At 40.3% G+C, this 23,279-nt stretch overlaps 1 long non-coding RNA gene across 1 annotated transcript; it reads right to left on the bottom strand.

Annotated features, from left to right (window-relative positions):
* Positions 1-4,101: 4,101 nt before the first annotated feature.
* Positions 4,102-20,124, bottom strand: LOC144578814 (uncharacterized). Its single transcript, XR_013525248.1, has 4 exons — positions 19,997-20,124; positions 15,948-16,135; positions 14,254-14,479; positions 4,102-4,238 (listed from the first exon to the last, which is right to left on the bottom strand). It is a non-coding gene; the product is annotated as an uncharacterized LOC144578814 (long non-coding RNA).
* Positions 20,125-23,279: the final 3,155 nt, after the last annotated feature.

Genomic DNA, 23,279 nt, shown 5'->3' with positions numbered 1-23,279 from the left:
ATGGGAGATGCCATGGTGAATCAGATCGTCAAAACCCCCTATTCTTATGGTACTTACATTATAGTGGAGAAGAGAGATGGGAAATAAATAAATGAAGACCATAATTGCAGACAGTGGAGATGGCCATGATGAAAATAAAACAGGCTAATGTGATTTGTGACGGGAAGGGCTATTCTGACAGGGCAACGTCAGGTCCAGCTTCTCTGAGTAAATAAAATTTGAGTTGAGCTGAGATTCAATGATTTTAAGGAGCCAACCAGATGAGAATATAGGAAAAAAGTGTCCCAGCCCAATGGAACAGCAGGCACCAAGGCCCTGGGGTGAAATGAGCTGGAAGATGTCAAGAGACAGAAAGAGGCTGGACCCGATTGAGGAGGGCAGCCGCTATAAGTGACGGAACAGGTGAGAGAACAGTGATCAGAACAAGTACATGAAGATACAAAATTGAATCTTTCTGAGTGAAAAGTAAATACCCCTTGAATAGTTTTTAAAGGAGAATAGAATGATCTAATTTTACTTTTAAAAGATCACTCTGTCAGATGTGTTAAAAATAGATAGAACTCCTGCCTGGCAGAGATTAAGCACTCAACAAATAGAAGAGCTCCCTCCCTACACTGGGAGATGCCTGGGGGAAAGACAAGAAAGCTAACATCCAGGAGAAATGTCCTTTCTCTTCCAAAAATCATGGATGCTACAGGCTGCTGTAGGGAAAACAGGCTTTGAAACAGTTTTGTCTGACCCTCTGCTACCAGACAGGACACCTCTCAGAGACAGGAGGCATATGCTACTTGCCAATCCCCATCCTTTTTTTTTTTTTTTTTTGAGACAGGGAGTTTTGCTCTTGTTACCCAGGCTGGAGTGCAATGGCGCAATCTTGGCTCACCGCTACCTCCGCCTGCTGGGTTCAGGCAATTCTCCTACCTCAGCCTCCCAAGTAGCTGGGACTACAGGTGCACACCACAACGCTCAGCTAATTTTTGTATTTTTAGTAGAGACAGGGTTTCACCATGTTGACCAGGATGGTCTCGATCTCTTGACCTCGTGATCCACCTGCCTCGGCCTCCCAAAGTGCTGGGATTACAGGCTTGAGCCACTGCGCCTGGCCGCCAATCCCCATCCTTTTTTCAGAAGCCTCTTTCCTTGTCCTTCCTGGATTTATGTGGTACTTGTCTTATAATATCACCCGAACCAGCAAGTTTTTTTCAGAGCAATATTTGCTAAACGTTCAAGTGTACTGACCATGTTGGTAAGAGGCAAAGATGGCAACCTTATGTTTCCTGGTCATTAAGGCGTCTCTAAACAAAAAGCATTTTTCCTCAGGTTGGCTGTTAAGATATTATTTCCTAGTTCTGATATCTGATTATTGTTTTCTTTCCACTCTGGGCTGTGAAGACTGACTCACTCTTTTTGTTGCCAAAGACAGTGATAACAAAAACACATTTCTTGGCAAGGTGGCTCACACCTGTAATCCCCGCACTTTGGGAGGCTGAGGCGGGTGGATCACGATGTCAGGAGTTCAAGACCAGCCTGACCAAGATGTTGAAACCCCGTCTCTACTGAAAATACAAAAATTAGCTGGGTGTGGTGGCAGGTGCCTATAACTACTTGGCTGGCTGAGAGCCGAGATCGCACCACTGCACTCCAGCCAGGGAGACAGAGTAAGACTCCATCAAAAGAGAGAGAAAGAGAGAGAGACAAAGGGAGGGAGGGAAGGAAGGAAAGGGAGAGAAGCATTGGATTAAACAAAAAACAGTGCGCACTAAAATAGGGATATAACACATGCTAGCCATGTTCAGCCCCCAAATGCTGGACATTCAAATCCATGTGCAGCCACCTCATCTTATTTTCTTTTCTCTCATTTTTGAGTAGCTGCCCATGGGACCAGAATCAGACTTGGTAAAGGTCAGAGCTCAACTGTGTGCTCATGAACCTGCATAGAGATCTCGGTTCCCCAAATAAGTGTTGTTCAAAATGTCTTTGGAGCTCTGATTTCTTTTCTTTTTTCTCTTTTCTTTTCTCCTTTCCTTTCCTTCTTTCCTCCTTTTCTTTTCATTTTTCTTTTCTTTTGAGACAGAGTCTTACTCTGTCGCCCCAGCTGGAGTCCAGTGGCGCAATCTCGGCTCATTGCAACCTCTACCTCCTGGGTTCAAGCGATTCTCATTTCAGAGTAGCTGGGATTACAGGCACCCACCGCCACACCGGGCTAATTTTTGTATTTTTAGAAGAGACAGGATTTCACCATCTTGGCCAGGCTGGTCTTGAACTCCTGACTTCATGATCCACCTGCCTGGGCTCCCAAAGTGCTGGGATTACAAGTGTGAGCCACCATGTCCGGCTGGGGTTCTCTGATTTCATAGCATCAATGCAATGAGAGTCTGAAGCCCATCACTGGCGGAGTCCTGACAGGTAAGAGAGTCCGTAAATAGCACAGTCGCAAACTGGGATATTGTCCCAAGCTTCAATGGAACAAACAAAAGTTGAAAAAACAGGAACAGAAAAGTGAGTGCAGAACTCCTAGTCAATAAAGCAAAATAAAACCTTATGCAAAACCTTCCCTATGCTGTAAGGTCTAAAATTACTAAATAGAACAATTTTAATTTAATAAAATATAATCTGAGGTCCAAGTTAAAAAGGGTGACCCTCAGGTAATCTAGAGATGATGAGAGGCTTCCCAGGTTCAGCGGAGAACAGAATTTGGCCCTCTGGGGCTGGGATTGTAGTGTTCTTGGAAAGTAACTGTCTTCAAGGCTGTAGCCCCTCTTGAGGTTACACAAAGGAATGAAGATCCCTGGATAAGGTAAGGCACCAGGAAACAAATGCTAATTCTGCAAACAGGGAGGAGAAACTTCCTTCCAGCCCCAGGACAGAGCCCAGAAGTCAATGTCTGCCTGAATCACTGGTGGAAATAGTGACTCATGAAATATTAGAACCCTGGAACTGCAAGAGGTGTATGTAGTTGATAAGCCTGAGTTGTACCTCCTCACACAGGGTAGAAACGTCCAGCCACGAAATTAATGTAAAAGCTAGCCAGGAAGTGAGAAACCTCTGCAGAGACAACCATGAAACCAGATAGTAGGAGTCCTTCTAAACCTAGGTGCATGCACGACTGCTGTAATACCAATTCCTGCTGAAAGCAAGCTCACAGGCAAAAATTACAAAATAAATTATATTAAAGATCACTTAAAGACTAGGAGAATTTACTACCAAAGAGACGCTTGCTGAGAGAACCTCTAAAGGCTATCACCCAGCAAGAAGAAAATCGAATCCAGATGGAAGGAGGAGGATGCAAGAAGCATTAGGGAGAAAAGAAACAGAAAGAGAAAAGGCAAAGTAATAAACACGTTTTCTTCTTGGCCAGACAATGTACAAGTTATTTGGTTGGTGCAAAAGTAATTGTGTGCTGTTTTTTTTTTTTTTTTTTGCCACATATTACCAACCTAATAGTAAGTAGACCTTGCTCTGGCTGGGGAATGGACAGAACTGGATAGGGAAAAGCCACTGAAAGCAGCGGCGAGCTGTTTCCTCTCTCACCTTGGTCTGGGTCTTCAGAGCCAGGAGCTGATCCTGGTTTCCCTGGTTACAAAGTCTGTTTACTCATAGTGTCAAAGGTTAAGTGTGTTTGCACCAGATTGAGTACATGTAAGAGAAAACCCACTTTTCTCCACCAACACAGCATTCCAACGCATGCTCTGACCCACCCACCTGCTCCAAATACACCTAAGTATATCATTGTGTTTGGTGCATGAAGAGGCTTAGGGAAATCAAGCGCTTTTCTGCTTTTATTTTTCTTGTGTTTCCCTGCAATATCTGCTGACTTAAGCGTGGCCTCCTGTGTAGCATGCGTGAGCTAGAGACGGCGATGGTGGAAAAAGCACCTGATGTCAGCACGAACCTATACATTTGGATGTGAACCTGTTGGCAAATTATAGCCTGCCACTCTCAAATGAGTGAGCCAAGATGGAAATGTCAATTTGAGCAGATGCCTTTTCTTCCTCTTTTTTGCACTACAATTTAGAGAGGTGACACAAATATAAAGCACATGCCTAATGCATGAGTTTTAAATTCAATAGTGAAAGGGGGAAGAGAGGAGAAGAATGAGGGTTACAAAAGGATTTTTGTGGTTTATTGAGCAATAAATGTGAGCAGTGTAAGGGGAATACCAGGGACTGGAGAGATCGGCTCTTCTTCATTCCGGCAAGATGCGATGAGAAGGACTAGGGCTTGGTTACAAATGCAGCCTAGCGAGGATGAGAGCGAGAAAAGAATTTAGCAAGAGCCACATGTCACAGCCTGAGGCAACAGAGTATCAGTACGTCTGAAGTTGTTTTTGGCATTTTGATTGAAGAAGCGAGTTTCAAACATGAAGGGAAAGAAACTATTTGGTAACATGTCCGTGGAGGGAAACATGGTCCCACAAAGTTCTTCTGGGTCTCTTTTGAGTCCTGTGATATTAAGACTTGAGGGAAAGCAATTTCTGTGCCTTAAGTTCCCCAAAGAGAAGAAACCAGATTATATTATATAAATAGCTTCTAGCCAGCAAAGCATAGGACGGTATTGCTTTTTATTTTCTGAACATGTTCCTCTCCCTTTGATGGGCCCCAGGCATGTGGAGCAAAATATAAACATTGAGAGACAGAAAGAGAGAGCACAAGAAATAATCAGGGTCTTGACCCTTCCTGATTTCAGGTTCAAGAGGTGGAGACTCAGGCCAGGAGTCACCAAGAACCTTAAAGGTTAAACCTCAGATTTTATCACTATTTTCTGCCCAGGAGGGCACAAGGTCAGGGTCAAGTTTACAGAAGGGGCTTGTTAAAGGGATTGCAGGTGAGCTATATTGGGTGCCCAGATCAAGGGCAGAGGAGATTTCAAGCCATCCTGACCTGTATTTCTCTCCTGTTTTTCCTCTAGGCTGTATTTCCACCACTTCTAAGCATCCTATCTTAGTTTTGCTTTCATGTACTTTGACAGTCCAGAAATAATTTGAGCTGGAATCTTTCATCTTTCCCCTATTTGATGTGAGCATTGGGTAAGACTAATATAAATAATAAAAATAACAGCTCACATCTATTGAACACATCTAATGGGAACTAGAGATTAGTTTATTTAATCCTTACAACAGTCTTTTAGGTAAATACTAACATTTCCTCTATGTTATTTGTTAAAACTCAGACTCATAGAGTTGCTAAATTGTGGGGCTGAAACTGAAGCCAGGAAGACTGACTCCAGAAATACAAGCACCACCATACTCTGTAAGTTGTCCCATCAAATGTCACACAGACTGCCAAACTGATAGGGATGAATATTGCTGCTCTTTGTCACCAGGTGAGAAAAGACACAAAAAGACAGCTAAAGTACCCATAAAACTACAAAAAAGAAATATTAACAAATTAGAAGGAAGGTCGCAGTTCTAAGAATTTTTCACCCCAACCTACCGATGGCATCTCTTATCAGGAATAAGGTATAGATTACTTTTGACAGCCTTGACAAGCTTTAAAAAAATGAATAGACTTCCTTTTTTTTTTTAACTGCTGTGCTTAGACCATAGTTTGCATTCAGCTAATTGTATCTTTTATTTTTATGTGGGCTTCAGTTTTAGTTCACTTTTTTTTTTTTTCTGAGAGGGAGTTTTGCTCTTGTTACCTAGGCTGGAGTGCAATGGCGCGATCTCAGCTCACTGCAACCTCCGCCTCCTGGGTTCAGGCAATTCTCCTGCCTCAGCCTCCTGAGTAGCTGGGATTCCAGGCATGCGCCACCATGCCCAGCTAATTTTTTTTTATTTTTAGTTGAGACGGGGTTTCACCATGTTGACCAGGATGGTCTCGATCTCTTGACCTCGTGATCCACCAGCCTCGGCCTCCCAAAGTGTAGTACACTTTTTGACATACAGAAATATTGAGCAGAAACTACAGAATTCCATGTATGCACCCACCCCTACTCTCTACTTTCAGCATACCAGTTCTCCTACTGTTCACGTCTTGCATTGGTGTGGCATATTTGCTACAATTCTTCCATATTATTAACTAGGGTCCTTAGTTTACATTATGTTCCTTTCTTTGTGTTGTCTCTTTCTATGGGTTTTGACAAATGCCTAATGATATGCAGTCACCTTTAAGGTATTACAAAGGATAGTTTCTCCACCCAGAAAGTTTCCAATGCTTCATCCCTTCTCTCCCTCTCATAGTAAATTCTCCCAGACTTCATGTTGACTTAAATATAATTTATTTTGTAATTTTTGCCTGTGAGCTTGCTTTTAGCAGTTGTTACTATAGGAGTTGTGCACGTGCCCTTCCACCAAGCCCCTGGCAAGCACTGACTGTTTTACTGTCTCTACAGTATTGTCTTTTCCAAAATGTCGTCTAGTTAGAATCATATAATTTGAAGGCTTTTTAGACTGGCTTCTTCACTGAGCAAAATACATTTAAGTTTCCTCCATGTCTTTTTGTGTGTTGATAGTTCATTTCATTTTAGCCACCAAATAATAGTCCATTGTATGGACATACCAGAGATTATTCATTCACCTACTGAAGAGCATCTTGGTTGCTTCCAGACTTCAACTATTACAAATAAAGCTGCTATAAACGCTCACGTTGCAGGTTTTTGTGCATGCATACATTTCAGCTCTTTGTGGTAAATACCTAGGAGTGCGATTGCTGCACTTATATGATGAGGCTATGTTTAGCTTTGCAGGAAACTGCAAGCTGTCTTCCAAAATGGTTGCACCATTTAGAATCCCCACCAGTAGCAAGTAAGTGTTGTTTCTCTGCATCCTTGCCAGTACTTGGTGTTGTGAGTATTTTTTTGGTTTTATCCATTCTAACAGGTGTAGAGTAGTATCTTACTTTTGTCTTGATTTGTGATTTCCTAATGACATATGGGACTGAGTATCTTTTGTGTGCTTATTTGCTGTCTATATATCTTTTTCAGGTGTCTGTCAAATATTTTGTTCATTCTTAATCAGGTTATTTGTTTTCTTATTGTTGAGTTTTAAGTGTTCTTTGTACATTTTGGATGAAATTTCTTTAACAGATAATATGACTTGTGTTTCTTTCACTGAGTGTGCTTTTGGTGTTGAATCTAAAAACTTAAAACCCGGGGTCACCTCAGCTTTCTCTTACATTACCTTATAGAAGTTTTGTGATTTTGCAATTTATGTGTAACATCGTTTTTGAGCTAATTTTTATAAAAGGTTTTTTTTTGCATACCAAAATCCAAAAGTTTCCGTACCATTTCTTGAAAGACTATCCTTTCTCCATTGTGTTGTCTTTGCTCATTTGTCAAATATGAGTTGGCTGTATTTGTGTGGGTCTGAGTCTGGGTACTCTATTCCGTTCCATTTATCATTCGTCTATGCTTTCACCAATACCTTGATAACATGATTTTTGTCATTCTACGGTAAGTCTAATGTCAGATATTGTTAATTCTCTGACTTTGTTCTTCTTCAGTCTTGTGTTATGTAATTGTTTCTTTTGCCTTTCTGTGTAAAGTTTTGAATCGTTTTGTCAATATTCACAAAATAACTCGGTGATACTTTGATTGCAATTGTGCTGAGTCTACAGATTGTAAAGTTGTGAGGAATTGATATCTTAACTATGTCACGTCTTTCCACCGATGAAATGTAACACCTCTTTATTTATTTAAATCTTCTTTGATGTCATTCATCAGAGTTTATAGTTTTTCTCATATAGATCCTATACATATTTTGTGAGTTTTTTTTTTTTTTTGGTGCTGGTGCAAATTATATTTTAATTTCAAATTTCAGTTGCTCATTGCTACCATATTGGGGGGCAAATTAATGTTTGTATAATGATCTTATATTCTTTGATTTTGCTATAATCACCTGGTTCTGAACTTTTTTGTCAGTTCTTTGGGATTTTCTCCATAGGCAATAACATACTCTGCAAACAAAGATAATTCACTGCTTCCTTCCCACCTGTATGCCTCTTTTCTTTTCTTATGGCATTCCATTGGCCACAAATTCTGGGATAGTGTTGAGAAGGAATGGCAAGAGGACACATATTTCCTTATTTCTGATATTGGGGTGAAAGTATCAAGTTTTTTACCATTATGTATGAAATTAGCTGTAGCTTTTTGTAGATAATTTTCTTTATCAAGTTGAGGAAGTTTGAAAGTGTTGCTCTTTTCCTAGTATTTTGAGAGTTTATATTTTGGATGGATGTTAGATTTTGTCAAATACTTTTCTTCATCTATTAATATAATCATATAATTTTAGTTTTTGACTTGTTGATATGATTGACTACATTAATTGATTTTTAATATTGAACCAGCTGTGCAAGCCTAGAATAAGCCCTACTTGTTTGTGCCACGTAATTATTTGTATATATTTTTGATTCTCTTTTCTAAGTTGTTGTGGAGTTTTACCTCTATATTCATGGGAAACAGGGATGAATAGCAAACTGACACAAGAACAGAAAATGAAACACCGCATATTCTCACTCATAGGCGGGTGATGAAAAATGAGAACACATGGACACAGAAAGGGGAGTACTAAACACTGGGGTCTATTGGGGGGAAAAGGGGAGGGCCAGTGGGAGGGGGAGGTGGGGAGGGATAGCCTGGGGAGAAATGCCAAATGTGGGTGAAGGGGAGAAGGAAAGAAAAGCACACTGCCATGTGTGTTCCTACGCAACTGTCTTGCATGCTCTGCTCATGTACCCCAAAACCTAAAATCCAATAAAAAATTAAAAATAAATAAATAAATAAATAAATAACGTCATTATCTGATTTTGGTATAAGGTAATGCTGGTTTCATAGAATGAGTTCAAAAGTATTTCCTCTGCTTCTATCTTGTTGAACAAATTGTAAAAAATTGATACAATTTCTTCCCTAGATGTTCGGTACAATTAAGCAATGGAATTATCTGTGCCTGGATTTTTTATTTCAGGAAGATTATTAACAAAAAAACAATTGTATTTAATAGATATAGACCTATTTAGATTATCTGTTTATTTTTGTATGAGCTTTGGGAGCTTGTATCTTTCAAGGAATTGATTGATTTTGATAGGAACGGAAATCAGGGAAATTATGGGCAGAAGAGGGTGGGTCCCCGGCAAGGGCCCATCCTCAAGCTGAAAAGCCTGAAACCGTAGCCCAAAGTGAGAACTAACATCTCTTTTCCTACTTGAATACTGCCTTTTCCAAATCCACCCATGGCCCACCCTGCTCCCACTTCTGTGCCAATACAAACTCCAGACTCAGCTGGCAGAGAAGAAAAGCAGCTGGACGTTGGAGGCTATGGTTGTACGTCAGAGAGAAGCAGCTTGATTTCAGAGGGACAACCTGATGACGTAACTTCAGAGAAGAATCTGGCTGGAGACAGCTGGACTTCAAGAAAGATAACTTTCCCACCATATTCCCTTTAGAGCTCCCCTTCCCTCTGAGAACCACTTTCATTGGCAATAAAATCCCCCACATTTACCATCATTTGATTCCTTTGTGTGACCTCATTTCTCCTGGATGCCAGACAAGAGCTCCGATACCACAAGTGTGGATGCAAAAGGCTGTCACACTGACACTTTGCCTTCACTGACGGAAGGCAACTGCCTCACGTGAAAAGGTAGAGGGTATACTGAGCTGATAACGTTTAAGCCACCTGTAGACAACAGAGCTAAAAGAGCACTGTAACACTTTCTCTGGGGTTTCAGGGGACACAGGCACCTCTCTGCCAGTGCTACCATGGGCACCTGTATGGAGTTCACTCCTGCCAGCCCCAAAAGCTAGCCCTGGACCCTGCGCCTGCTCACCTGTGTGCTCCCTCCCACAAGAGGGAAGTCCAGCAGGTCCAAGTGAGTGGAGTTTGCCCCTGCGGGCAGCAATTCCTGCCTTGTTTGCTTGTATGGTCTCTCCCACAGGGAGCTGAGTACTGCAGGCTGAATAAACTAGGCACCCTTTGCATGTCCCGGGAAGGGCTCAGGGAAATACCCTGCTTCAGTTTTATCTAAGTTGTCAAGTTTGGAGACATGGAGGTATTCATAATTTCCTTTATTCTCCTTTAAACACCCATGGGTTCAATCATCATGGTCCCTCTTTCATTTATGATATTAGTAATTTCTGTCTTCTCTAAGTCTTCTTGGTTAGTTTGACGAGAGGTTTATAGTTTTATTGACTTTTTTAAAAAACAGATCTTGGTTTTACTGATTTTCTCTATTAACATCCAGTTTTCAATCTTACCATTTTCTGTTTTAATTTTTATTATTTAGTTTCTTCTGTTGGCTTTAGGTTTATATTGTTCTTATTTATCTAGTTTCCCAAGGTAGAAGCTTAAATGATTGATTTTGATCTTTTTTGTTTTCTAAAATACATATTCAATGCTCTGTATTTCATTCTAAGCACTGTTTCACTGTGTCCCGATATTTTAATATTATCATTTCATTTAGTATATATTTAAATGTTTATAAAATATATTTTAAAATTTATATTGAGACTTCTTTGACTCTTGTATAATTTAGAAATGTGTTATTTAATTTTCAAGTATTTGGGGATTTTTTAGGCTATCTTTCTATTAATGATTTCTAATTTAATTTGATTGCTATTTGATGGCACACTCTTAAATTTGTTAAGATGTATTATACAGCCCAGAATGTAGTCTATTTGGTGAATTTTCTGTATGAGCTTGAGAAGAGTGTATTCTGCTGTATTGGATGGAGTACTCTATAAATATTAATTAGATTCAGTTACTGATGGTGTCATTCAGTTCAGCGGTATCCTCATTGATGTTTTTATGTGATAGGTTTGTCAATTACTAACAGATGGGTGTTGGAGTCTCCAGTTTTAATAGTGAATTTATCTATTTCTCCTTTCAGTTCTACCTATTTTGGCCTCATGCAATTTGATGCTCTGTGGTTAGTTGTATACACCTTAAAGACTGTTATGTCTTCTGGGAAAATTGGTTCCTTTATCATTATGCCATGCTGCTTTTTCCCTCTGACAATTTTATTTGCTCTAACGTCTGGTTTGATTGAAATTAATATAGATCCTCCAGGTTTATTTTGATTAGTGTTAATGTGTTAGAATGGTATATCTTTTTCCATGCATTTACTTTTAATCTATCTGTGTATTTATATTTAAAAGGGGGTTCTTATAGAGAACACATAGATAGATCTTGGATTTGTTTTAAAAATAATCCACTGTGACAGTCTCTGTCTTTTAACTGGTATATTTAAACTGTTCACATTTAAGTTTATTATTGATATAGTTGGATTGATACCTATCACGTTTGTAGCTTTTTCTATTCATTGCTCTTTCTTTCTTATCCTCTCTCCTTTTTCTGCCTTTGCTGGTTTCGACTGAACATTCGATATAACTCCATATTCTCTCTTCTGGTAACATATCAATTATATGTGGCAGAGGGATGACGTGTGGGGGATAAAAAGAAGTTAGCAGGTACAAAAACACAACTAGATAGAAAAACTATGTCCTGCTATTAAATAGTAGAGTAGGGAAATAATAGTTAACAATAATTGATTGTATATTTCAAAATAGCTACCAGGGAAAAACTATGATGCTCCTAACACAAAGAAAAGATAAATGTTTGAGGTAATGATATTCTCATCACCCTGATTTGTGTCAGGGTACATGGTATTAGGGCACATGTGGTGCAATGTTACACGTTTTATACCGGTAACAAAACATTACATGTACCTCCAAAAAATGTACAATTATTATATATTGATAAAACAGTGGCTGCTTTTGAGTGTAATATACATTTTAAAATAATCAAATTATACTTCTAAATGACACCTCTCTACTTCATAGGTAGTGAAGGTACCTTATACCACAGCATTCCCAATTCATTCCTCTTATCTCCTATTATATCAGCCTGTTCATTTCATCTGCTGTACTCAACCAATATATTGTTGCTATTATTACTTTGAATAGTTATCTTTTTAGATCAACTAGAAATAACAAAAATAAAATATTTCATTTACTCTTCACTGATTATTGCTCTATTATTCTTTCTTATCATTTTTGTTTTCTCTGGAGAACCAACCTTCCTTCCTTCCTTCCTTCCTTCCTTCCTTCCTTCCTTCCTTCCTTCCTTCCTTCCTTCCATTCTTTCTTCCTTCTTTCCCTCCTTCCTTCCTTCTTTCTTTTTTTTTGAGACAGGATCTCACTCTGTTGCCCAAGCTGGAGTACAGTGGCACAATCTCAGCTCACTGCAACCTCTGCCTCCTGGGTTCAAGCAATTCTTGTGCCTCAGCTTCCCAAGTAGCTGGAATTATGGGTGTGCACCACCACACCCAGCTAATTTTTGTACTTTTAGTAGAGACAGGGTTTCACCATTTTGGCCAGGTCAATCTGGAACGCTTGACCTCAAGTGATCCCCCTGCCTCAACCTCCCAAAGTTCTGGGATTACAGGTATGAGCCACTTCTTTGAACATTTGCTGCAAGCAAGTCTGCTCACAACAAATATCCTCAGTTTTGCTTGTCTGAGAACATCTGCTTCTCCTTTCCTTTTGAGAAAAAATTTAACTTGACACAATTGTGTATGTTGGTGGAGTAATATTTTTTCATCACTGATGATCTTGCTTCACTCTCTTCTTGCTTGCATAGTTTCTGATGAGAAGTCTGTTGTAATTCTTATTCTCGTTTCTCTGTAGAGAAGGTGGTTGATTTTTTCCCTCTGGCTTCTTTTAAGCCTTTCGATTTCTCTTTGGTTTTCTTCAGTTTAAATATGGCATGTCTAGGTAGATATTTTGATATTGATTTTGGTTGTTGTTTTCTGAGATGATTATGCCTGTGGCTCAAGTTCTGTCGTTAATTTTGGAAGATTTTTAATCATTATTACTTCAAATAATTTTTCTGCTACTTTCTTTCTTTTTCTGGTATTCCCACTTCATATGCATTATACCTCTTGAAATTGTCTCGCAGTTCTTGGCTATTCTTTTTTTTCTTTTTTTTTTGACAGAGCTTCACTGTGTTGCCAAGGTTGGAGGTTGGAGTGCAGTGGTGTGATCTTGGCTCACTGCAGCCTCTGCCTCCCAGGTTCAAGCAATTCTCCTTTCTCAGCCTCCCAAGTAACTGAGACTACAGGCACACAACGTCACACCCAGATTATTTTTGTATCTATAGTAGAGGCAGAATTTCACCATGTTGGCCAGGCTGGTCTTGAACTCCTGACCTCAAGTGATCTGCCTGCCACAGCCTCCCAAAGTAGAGCCACCATGCCTGGCCTGTTAATTACAGGTGTGTACCACTGTGCCCAACCTGTTTATCTTTTGTTTGCATTTTGGTTGAGGAAATTTTTATTGGCAATACATCCAGTGCACTAATTTTTTCTTCAACTAACTGATGAGGTCATCAAAGAGTCATTCATTTGTGATGTGATTATTTTAATTTCTAGCAATTCATTTTAATTTTTTCTTAGAGTCTCCATCTATTTTCTTACATTATCCATCTAATCCTACATGTTGTTTACTTTTTCCATTAGAGCCCTTAGCATATATGTAGTTATTTTAAATGCCTGGCTTGATAATCCCCAAATCTCTTCCATATCTAAGTCTGGTCTGTATGCTCGCTTTTTCTCTTCAGACTGTGTTTTTATTTGCCTTTGCACATGTTTTGTGATTTTATGTTGAACTGAACATGATGTATTTGGATGATAATAACAAAAGTGAATAAGCATTTACTAAAATTTTCTGTATATCTGGATAGGAGTTAGGTTATGTTTACCATTTGATACAGTTGTAGGTGTCAGAGGCTCACATTTACTTTAGTGTGATTTGGTTTTGTCTCCCTGGTTGTTTCTGGGTTTCCCTAGAAACTCCTTCTTAAATAAATCTAAGCCTTATAGCTCTTTTAGCTGTAATCCACTGTTATAATGCAGTAATGTCTGGGAAAAGGTGAAGTAATCTACAATCCTATAATTAAGTTTTAGTCTTTTGGGAGTCTGTTACCTCTAAGATGCCTTCATTTCTTCTTTTTCTTCACTTGGGGTAGGAAACTGGTAAAGTATTTTCACTTCCTGGGTAGATCTTTGTTATGGACAAACCCATGGGCTTATTTCAGAATAATTACTTTCTCTTCCCTTGGACAAATATGAGGGATTATTTTCCACTGTTTTCTCTTATCTTCACTGTGGGAACCTAGTGGGACTCCTGGAGATAAAACACAGAAGTGTGGAGTCCTCCCACAAACCAGGCTCCCACAAACCAGGCTCCCACAAACCAGGCTCCCAATATGATCCACACTCAGCTTCCAGTAAGTCATCAAAGGTACAGTTTAGGTATTCCTACATATCACTGGTTCCAGGGGCCCCTGCTTCAGATAAGCTGATCTGCTTCCTCCCTGTATTTGCCTTTTTCCAGTTTTCAGGTTGGTAGTATGTCCTACAATCTCAAATCTCTAATGTATCTTAGAAAAGTCATTGATTTCCAGTTCAGTTGTTTTCTTGTGGTGGTGGAAGGACGGATGGCCTCCAAGCTTGTTACATGTTGGGGTTAAAACCAGAAGCCACAAATTCTTTAATAACATAAAGCAGGTCATTTCTCTGGTTTATTCATATGGTATTATGAATATATTATTATGTAATAGAAATGAATGAACTATTGATATGTGCATCAAGGTAGATAACGATATAATTTTGCATGGAAGATGCTAAACACAAAGGATTACCCATTATATGGTTTCACTTATATAAAGTTCAAAAACAGACAAAAACTATACTACACTACTATATTATAATGCATTATGATGGTGCACTGTGAGGAGGAGAAAGTGAATAAGGATCAAGGAATGAAGGTAATTCTGAAGCACTAAACCTTTTCCTATATAATGAATTTCTTAGTTTATTCCCCCTTCTTCTTTTTGTTATATATATTTTTTAATTTTTTATTTGTATGGGTACATAGTAGGTATATGTATGTATGGGGCACATGAAATATTTTGATACAGACATACAATGTGTAATAATCACATCAGGGTCCATTTTATATTCATCGCCTTAAGCGTTTATCATGTCTTTGTGTTACAAACTATACTCTTTTAGTTGTATTTTAAAATGTCCTGTAAATCGTTGACTGCAATAACCCTGTTGTGTTATCAAATACTAGATCTTATTCATTCTGTCTAGCTATATTTTTGTACTCATGAACCATTTCCTCTTCCCCCACTCCCTGCTCTTGCTCTCATAAGTCCAGTCCTTTGCAGTGGCTTTGCCTCAGTTTCCAGGTTTGGCATATCCAGATCTACAGTAGATAGAGAAAGGGATGGGGTTTGGGGAAATCATAGCACCTGGGCTTCCTGGCTGCATTCTGATACTGTCTGATTCTGCCATTCTCTAATACCAATATTACAGAAAATTTCAAAAACATAATCCCATCCTCCGAAAATAACTGCTGTTCCATCACTGGTGTCTTGTTCCGGAACATTTTTATCTCCCCAAAAGGAAACCCTGTATGCATTAGCAGTCATTCCCCATTCTTTCCTTCCTCCAGCCTGTGGCAACCACTATGCCTATCTTTCTGCCTCGATGAATTTGGCTATTCTAGATATTTCCTGCTGTCACATTTTTTAAAAAGTGCAATTATAGCATAGAAGTATATTTAGTTTATTTTTAACTTAAAATTATTCTGCAGGTATTCTTCCACATAATCTTAGCAATTTTCATATTAAGTGCTGCATAATATTCCACTGAGAAAGTGTCATAGCTGATGTAATCATTTTCTGTTTGGGAATTCTTGCAAATATTTTCTGTGATTTTTTTTCACAGAAAAAAATCTGTTCTGCTGCTATAGTTAAGACCATAATGAATGTCTTTATGTGTATAGTTTTTTTCCAAGTTGTAGTTATTTCTTTGGAATTGACCGCCATATGTGGGATAGAATCATGAAACATGGTGGTAATCTTCCGGCTTTCTTTTAACATCTCCAAATTTCTTTTTAAGTAAGGATATATTAATTTTCAACATTACTGGGTATACAAGATGTACCTGATTCACTGTATCCTTGGCAGCAGTGGTCATAATCTTCCGTAATATATTTTTTGATTTGTGACATATGACTTTGGAAAAAAGATGTTTTCAGCTCTTCCATTCTCTCACCACTGGCAGTGATTTCTCAGAACAACTGGCATATCTAACCAGATAACATTTCCAATTTATCACTCCTGTTAAAGTGGCTGCAGGACAAAGAACAAATACAGTCTGTGTTCAGTGTATTCAATTAGAAAAGAACAAGGAATTTATTTCAACACATACAAATCAGCAAATCCCATTCTGTTTGAATCCCATTTAGCATTTATGTAGGCTTAATTAAATCACCGTTGGGATTTCTTACACAAGGAACCACCTTCAGGAAATATACTTGCTAAATACTCTTCACGAATGGTTGGGGAAAATAAATAAGTGATGCGATTTGGTTCTCAGAGTCCCTGGCCTCTCCTCCAAGTCTCTGGTCTCCACTAGAGCTGTGAGCTTGTACGCAATCAAGGAGCTGATGCTGATGTGAGGAGCAGGGCTAGTGGAGTGGGATATCTTTCTACTCCATTCATAAGCATCATGCCCTCTGCACTGTTCTTTAGCAGCAAGCATGCCTTCTAAACAGGACCAGGATTTTTTCTTGTATTAACCACCCAGCCCTCATCAAAATGGAGAGCCAGCCAGAAGGGAGGGGATAAGGAGTCATTACCAATAGTTCTTGAGGAAACTGATAGCTCATTACATGCTTACTGCCTAGCTGGCTTTCCAGCCAAGCACACTGCAAAATCCTCCTGCCTCCTGCCTCCATTTCTATCTCTCTGTCTCTCTGTCCTCTTAGAAAGGGCTAAATAGGCCAGGCGTGGTAGCTCATGCCTGTAATCCCAGCACTTTGACAGGCTGAGGCAGGAGGATTACTTGAAGTCAGGAGTTTGAGACCAGCCTGGCCAACATGGTGAGACTCCATTTCTACTAAAAAGAGTTGGGCATGGTAGCACACACCTGTAATGCCAGCTATTCAGGGGGGCTGAGACAGGAGAATTGCTTGAATCTGGGGAGCAGAGGTTGCAGTGAGCCAAGATTGTACTAAATAAAACTAGTTATTAGTAACAGAGTCTCTCTGCATTTAAGACAGCATGTTAATATTGGAATGTGGTAATGAACTAAGTCGGTGTGACAATATTCTGAGGCACTCAGGGACATCACTAACTCTGCAGACCTCCCTGTTGGTCAGTTGAACATCTCATTACCTTTCTGCTATGGGCTAAGCTATACTTAAAGAAACTGGTTTGATCATACCCAAAGAAGGTAATCATCCTCATAGAAATATCCACTTAGAAACAGGATAAGAGATGTTAAATGAAAGTTACACGCAGATCTTTTCTGTCTGATTTGTGAGTTCAAGCTTTTAACTCCTACCCTGCACCCAAACTCTGGAGAAGAGAAACCTAATGATGATTGTCGTAGAAGAATTTATCTTAAATGAAGCCGCAGGAATGTACCAACACTATTACCCATGCATGTTCTCTCCTGATAAAGCTTGGGTGTCTATATTTTATTTTATTTATTTTATTTTATATTTTAGAGACATGGTCTCACTCTGTCACCCAGGCTGGAACTGGAGTGCAGTGGTGTGACCATATCTCACTGCAGCCTGGACATCCTGGGCTCAAGTGATCCTCCTGCCTCAGCCTTCTGAGTAGCTAGGATTACAGGCATGACCCCCCATGCACAGTAAATTTCTTATTTTTTTTAATGGAGAAGTATCTTGTTATGCTGTCCAGAGTGGTCTCAAACTCTTGACCTCAAGTAATCTTCCCACCTCATCATCCTGAGTAGTTAGAGTTACAGGTGTGTGCCACCTTGCCAGGCTAATTTTATTTTGTTTGTAGAAACAGAATCTTGCTTTGTTGTTGAGGCTGGTCTTGAACTCATGGCCTCAAGTGATCCTCCGGCTTCAGCCTCCCAGTGGGCTCTGAATTTTAAACCCCTTAGGAGAACTTTGCAGCTAATTTTATACCTTAAGGTGTGATCCAGCATATTAAAAGATTGGCAGAGTAAGAGTAATTCAAAAGACTGCGCTTCTGTTCATCAAACTTTGTCTCCCTAACTTTTCCTTAAACTCTTTGTCTTGAAGAATTTTGAACTAATAGTTTTAGGAAATGACTGCAAATAGATTTCTTCCCACAAAGGCTAAAGCAACCTTGGAACCAGCTCATCCATCTTCAGTCTACAGATGAGAACCTAAAAGAAGGGAAGTCATCCTGCCCAGATCACACAGAGGGAGAAATGACACTTCAGTCATTATATCCTGAGCCTCATGCTTTCTCCAGGAGAGTAATAACATTTCTACTTTCTCTGAAAAACAGGGAATGGCATTTCCCTGAGTCTGATGAGGTCCGACTCAGAAAATTCGGATTTACAAAGTTACTAACTCCATTTGCTTTGCTTTGCAGGCCCCAGGTGGCGGTGATTGGGTAGGTTAACAGCCTCTTTGAATATGAAGACACGTGAATTGGAACACAGCTGAGTGTAATATAAAAATAAAATTGAAAGTTGAAGGCTGGGGTTGGGATCCCCATTCTACTGCTTGCTTCTTTGTTTGATCTTGAAGAGCTGCATAGCCTTGGTACGTCTGCACTGTTCACCATTCTATCCCTGGTGTCTAGGGCAGAGCCTGACACATACTAAGCAAGGTATACATACAGTCAAACATAAAGTATTGTTTAAAAAAATGCATTAAGTATGGTTCACGCCTGTAATCCCAGCACTTTGGGAGGCCGAGGCAGGTTGATCATGAGGTCAGCAGTTCAAGACCAGCCTGACCAAGCTGATGAAACCCTGTCTCTACTAAAAACACAAAAATTAGCCAGGAGTGGTGGTGGATGCCTGTAATTCCAGTTACTCAGGAGGCTGAGGCAGGGAATTGCTTGAACCTGGGAGACAGAGGTTGCAATGAGCCGAAATTGCGCCACTGCACTCCAGCCAGGGTGACAGAGCGAGACTCCTTGTCTCAAACAACAACAAAAATGCGTTGGGTAATCATTAGCATGGTCTCTGTTATTAGGCTGTGGGGCTCAACTTCATGCTAAATGTGTGATTTTAGAAAATCTTGTGATATTGTTAAGCCTCAGTTTTATTGTAGAGAAAATAAGGATAATAATGGGACATATTCCAGACTTGCTGAGACGACTAAAAGAAAGAACGCAGATACAGAACCTGACACTGAGTAAACACTTAAATTTTCTTTGTTACTACATCTTTTTTCTTTCTTTCTTTTTTTAAGACGGAGTATCTCTCTGTCACCCAGGCTGGAGTGCATTGGCACGATCTCGGCTCACTGCAACCTCCACCTCCTGGTTCAAGTGATTCTCCTGCCTCAGGTTCCTGAATAGCTGGGACTGCAGTCACCCACCACTACACCCAGCTAATTTTAGTATTTTTAATAGAGACAAGGTTTCACTATGTTGACCAGGGTGGTTTTTAATTCCTGACCTCAAGTGATTTGCCTACCTTGGTCTCCTAAAGTGCTGGGATTACAGGTGTGAGCCACCATGCCCAGCCTGTTTATACATCTTTCTATGCACACATGGGGATGAGGTGTCTGGAGATGGTGAGGGAATTGATTCAGAAGGAATCATATTTTGAATGATATTGAGTGCCACTGTGGAATTGGACTTACTTTTATGAACATCAAATTTTAGAAAACTAATTCTTTTTTTTTTTTTTTGAGACGGAGTTTCGCTCTCCTTACCCAGGCTGGAGTGCAATGTTCTCCTGTCTCAGTGTCCTGAGTGTGAGTCTTGGAAAGCCTACCATGCTGGAAATGTGTCCAAGGCAGGCATGTCAGGAAGGGGAATAGTGCTTCTTTATCTCCTTCCCTCCTTTTGTTCACTCTCCCTCGCTCTTTCTTTCCTTTGTTCTTTGGCCTGAACCTCAGATGGCCCATCTCATTTGCAGCTTTTCCTTTTGGTTGCCGAATTCCCAATTAGCTACCTCTCCCTTAAGCAACTGCCGAATTCAGACAAACTGGTTAGTGAACAGAGGAAGAAGTTTAAACCCACCTCACCTGGCAGAAAAGCAAGCCCTCCTAATCTTATTAAAATCTCTTGCTCCTTTTCTTGCCATTCCTTGTCACCGAGGTAGCTGGAGCCTCTGTCTTTAGCCTCCTCCTCCCCCTCTCATCCTGTCTGATTCATGTGTTGATGTCTCGACTCTGAGCCAGCTGCTACAACGCACTGTGATATCACGGCAGGATTTATTAGCAGCAAAAGCAGCTGTCAGGAGAGAGAAGGAGAAGGTAGGAAATATTCCGCAATGAGAGACAGAGGCCAGCTCAGACTGGGACAATGGACGAGACTACTGCTGCACTGCTATTTATTAATATCCTTTTTTTTAAAAAAATTAAAGTTTATGAACTAAGTGATTTTAAACACATTAGCTTCCATTTTATTAATAACCATGTATTATGATTCCCATGTTAGAGATGAGGAAATGAAGATTCAGAGGCATCTGTAGCGTGCCCAAGTTTGCATATTTAGTCTTAATAAACCTAGGGTATAAACTTAGGTCTGAGGAAATATATTAATAAATTATGTGCTTTTAACCTGGACGTTCTCCCACGCAAAGGACCTCCTCTGGTAGAAAAAGAATTGTGCAACTCTTTCTTAGGCATTCTCAGGGGTGAGAATTGGGATCCCATCTCAAACCAAAAGGTGTGAGGACTGGCATGTGGTTTATGCAGGAAGCAGAAGGAGAGAGAGTGCATTGGCTGAAATAGGGCAGAGGGCTTATGTTTCAGGTCAGAACCGATACTGAGAAAACCAGTCTGGCTGCAGATACTGACCCTGGAGTTGCCAATAAGCAACTGAGGCCTTGTATTAAAGCATGAGCTAATTTCAGCAGCCCGGGGTGCTGCAGACCCTAGTAATATACAAGTTAAGCAACCAGTAGGCCTCACAGCACTGGGAGCAGAGGATCTATCCCTGGTAAGGAAAGTTGGCTAGAACCAGCAGGGCAAGATGGCCAGAACCTTGGAGAGCGATAGAGGCCTCATGGCAATACATGTTAATCAGACTAACGGGTCAAAACCTAGGAGCAGGGCTGGATTTCCTTCATGGCCATTCCTGTATTGAACACAAAGGAATCCAAGATACTGTTCATGCACTTGAGCAGTTAGCCCGCAGTCTGCTGGCAGAGACAATGGAAACAACCCTGCATGTTCTGCACACGTACCCCAGAACCTAAAGGGCAATAAAAATATATACATATTTTTAAAAAGCCTGCTCTCGTGGGGAGGGATAGGGGTTTTATTGGCCCCAGGGAAGGACAGTGAACTCAGCTTGAAGTGGTGGAGTCAAAGAAGACTTCATGGAATACACGGTATAGAAAAACCAGCATCAACAATGAAAGCAAAGGGGTGGGAGGTGGAGGGAAGCCTGAGCACAAGAAACAGAAGGTGCAGAGGCTTGGAGGTGAGAAGCAGCCGGATGCAGAGGGAAAATCACAGTTAGATCACCATGGCTGGAGGGAGAAATGGAGACCGCGGTGTGGGAGAGAAGAATTTGGAAAGACGGAAAGAGAAGTGAAATCTGAAACAGCTTTAAAAACCCCGATGAGGAGTCTGAGAAATTATGAAGACCAATGAACCCTGGATGGCTGCTTTTTATTTTAAAAAGAAAACAAAAGGCCTGGCAGCACTGGACCCACATTGCTGTGTACCTTGCAGCCAAAGAACAGCCGTCCCATTTAAGAGGGCGAGCGTTCTTCAGTTTCGTCTTCCCTCTCCACATGAGAGCAGACCTTGGTAAAACATTTGGGTTTCATTTCGAGTAGTTTTAAGCAGGAGAGGAACAGGATCTTGTGTTTACAAACATTACTCTGACTACTCTGGGGAGGAGAAATTAAAGGAAAACTAACTAATTGGCTGTCAAGGTTATATAGGCGGGAAATAACAGTGGCTTGAATCATGATGATGGTGGAAATGAAGGAAAGATTACAAAATAGAGATTTGGAAGGGTATTATTCTCAAAGCTCTCCAGAGAAACAGAAGCAATAATGTGTGTGTGTGTGTGTGTGTGTGTGTGTGTGTGTTGGGTGAGAGTGAGAGAGAAAGAGAGAAAGGGGGGGGAGAGGGAGAGAGAGAGAGAAAGAGAGAGAGAGAGAGAGAGAGAGAGAGAGAGAGAGAGATTTTAGATTTATTTTAAGAAATTGGCTCACATAAATGCAAGGCTGGCAATTCCAAAACTCTGCGGGGTAGCCAGCAGGCTGAAGACCCAGGGGTAAGTTATTGTTTGCCCCTGAGGGCAGTCCTCTGGCTAAATTCCCTCCTTGTCCAAGAAAGCCAGTCTTCTTTCCTTTTTTTTCTTTTTTTTTTTTTTCTCTGAGACAGAGTTTCGCTCTTGTTACACAGGCTGGAGTGCAATGGCACAATCTCGGCTTGCAACGTCTGCCTCCTGGATTCAGACAATTCTCCTGCCTCAACCTCCTGAGTAGCTGGGATTACAGGCACGTGCCACCATGCCCAGCTAATTTTTTTGTATTTTTAGTAGAGACGGGGTTTCACCATGTTGACCAGGATGGTCTCGATCTCTTGACCTCGTGATCCACGCACCTCGGCCTCCCAAAGTGCTGGGATTACAGGCTTGAGCCACCGCATCCGGCCAAGTCAGTCTTCTTTCTATTAAGGTCCTCAACTGATTAGATGAGGCTCACCCATATTACAGAGGATAATTTGCTTTATTCCCAGTCAATTGATTTAAATGTGAACCTCACTTAAAAATCACCTTCACAGAAACATTTAGGCTAATATTTAATGCAATATCTGGATACTGTGTCCCAGCCCAGTTGACATAAAATATAGTATTACAGGGAGAAATCTTTCATACCTGTTTATATGAAAACTCCTATTAGTGGTTCAAGAGTGAATGTCACATAGACCAGGGATCAATGAACTATAGCCCCTTGTACCAAATCTTGCTTGTCATCTGTTTTGTTAACAAAGTTTTATTGGGATACAGCCACATTCATTCATTTATGTATTGTTGATGGCTGCTTTTATGTATTCAACACAGTTGTGACAGAGACCATGTGGCCTGCAAAGGCTAAGGTATTTACTTTCAGGCCTTTTATAGAAAAGGTGTGCTGGCCCCTGATATACACAGTTACATGTACATGTCTAGAGCTCAACTTTCAAGTCTGAATTGGAGACATGAATGTAGAATAGTTTGGATTAGAAATGACACAAGGATCTGGTTAGAGTTCCATGGTGCTCCCACGTGTAGAGGTCAAACAGAGGAGTGTGAGTGCATAAAGAAATAGAAAAAGAGGCAGCCAGGGAGACTGGAG

This window comes from Callithrix jacchus, chromosome 12 (assembly GCF_049354715.1).
Source record: "Callithrix jacchus isolate 240 chromosome 12, calJac240_pri, whole genome shotgun sequence".
In the NCBI taxonomy this organism is placed as follows: Eukaryota; Metazoa; Chordata; class Mammalia; order Primates; family Cebidae; genus Callithrix; species Callithrix jacchus.
This window is presented reverse-complemented; position numbering and strand designations above follow the sequence as displayed.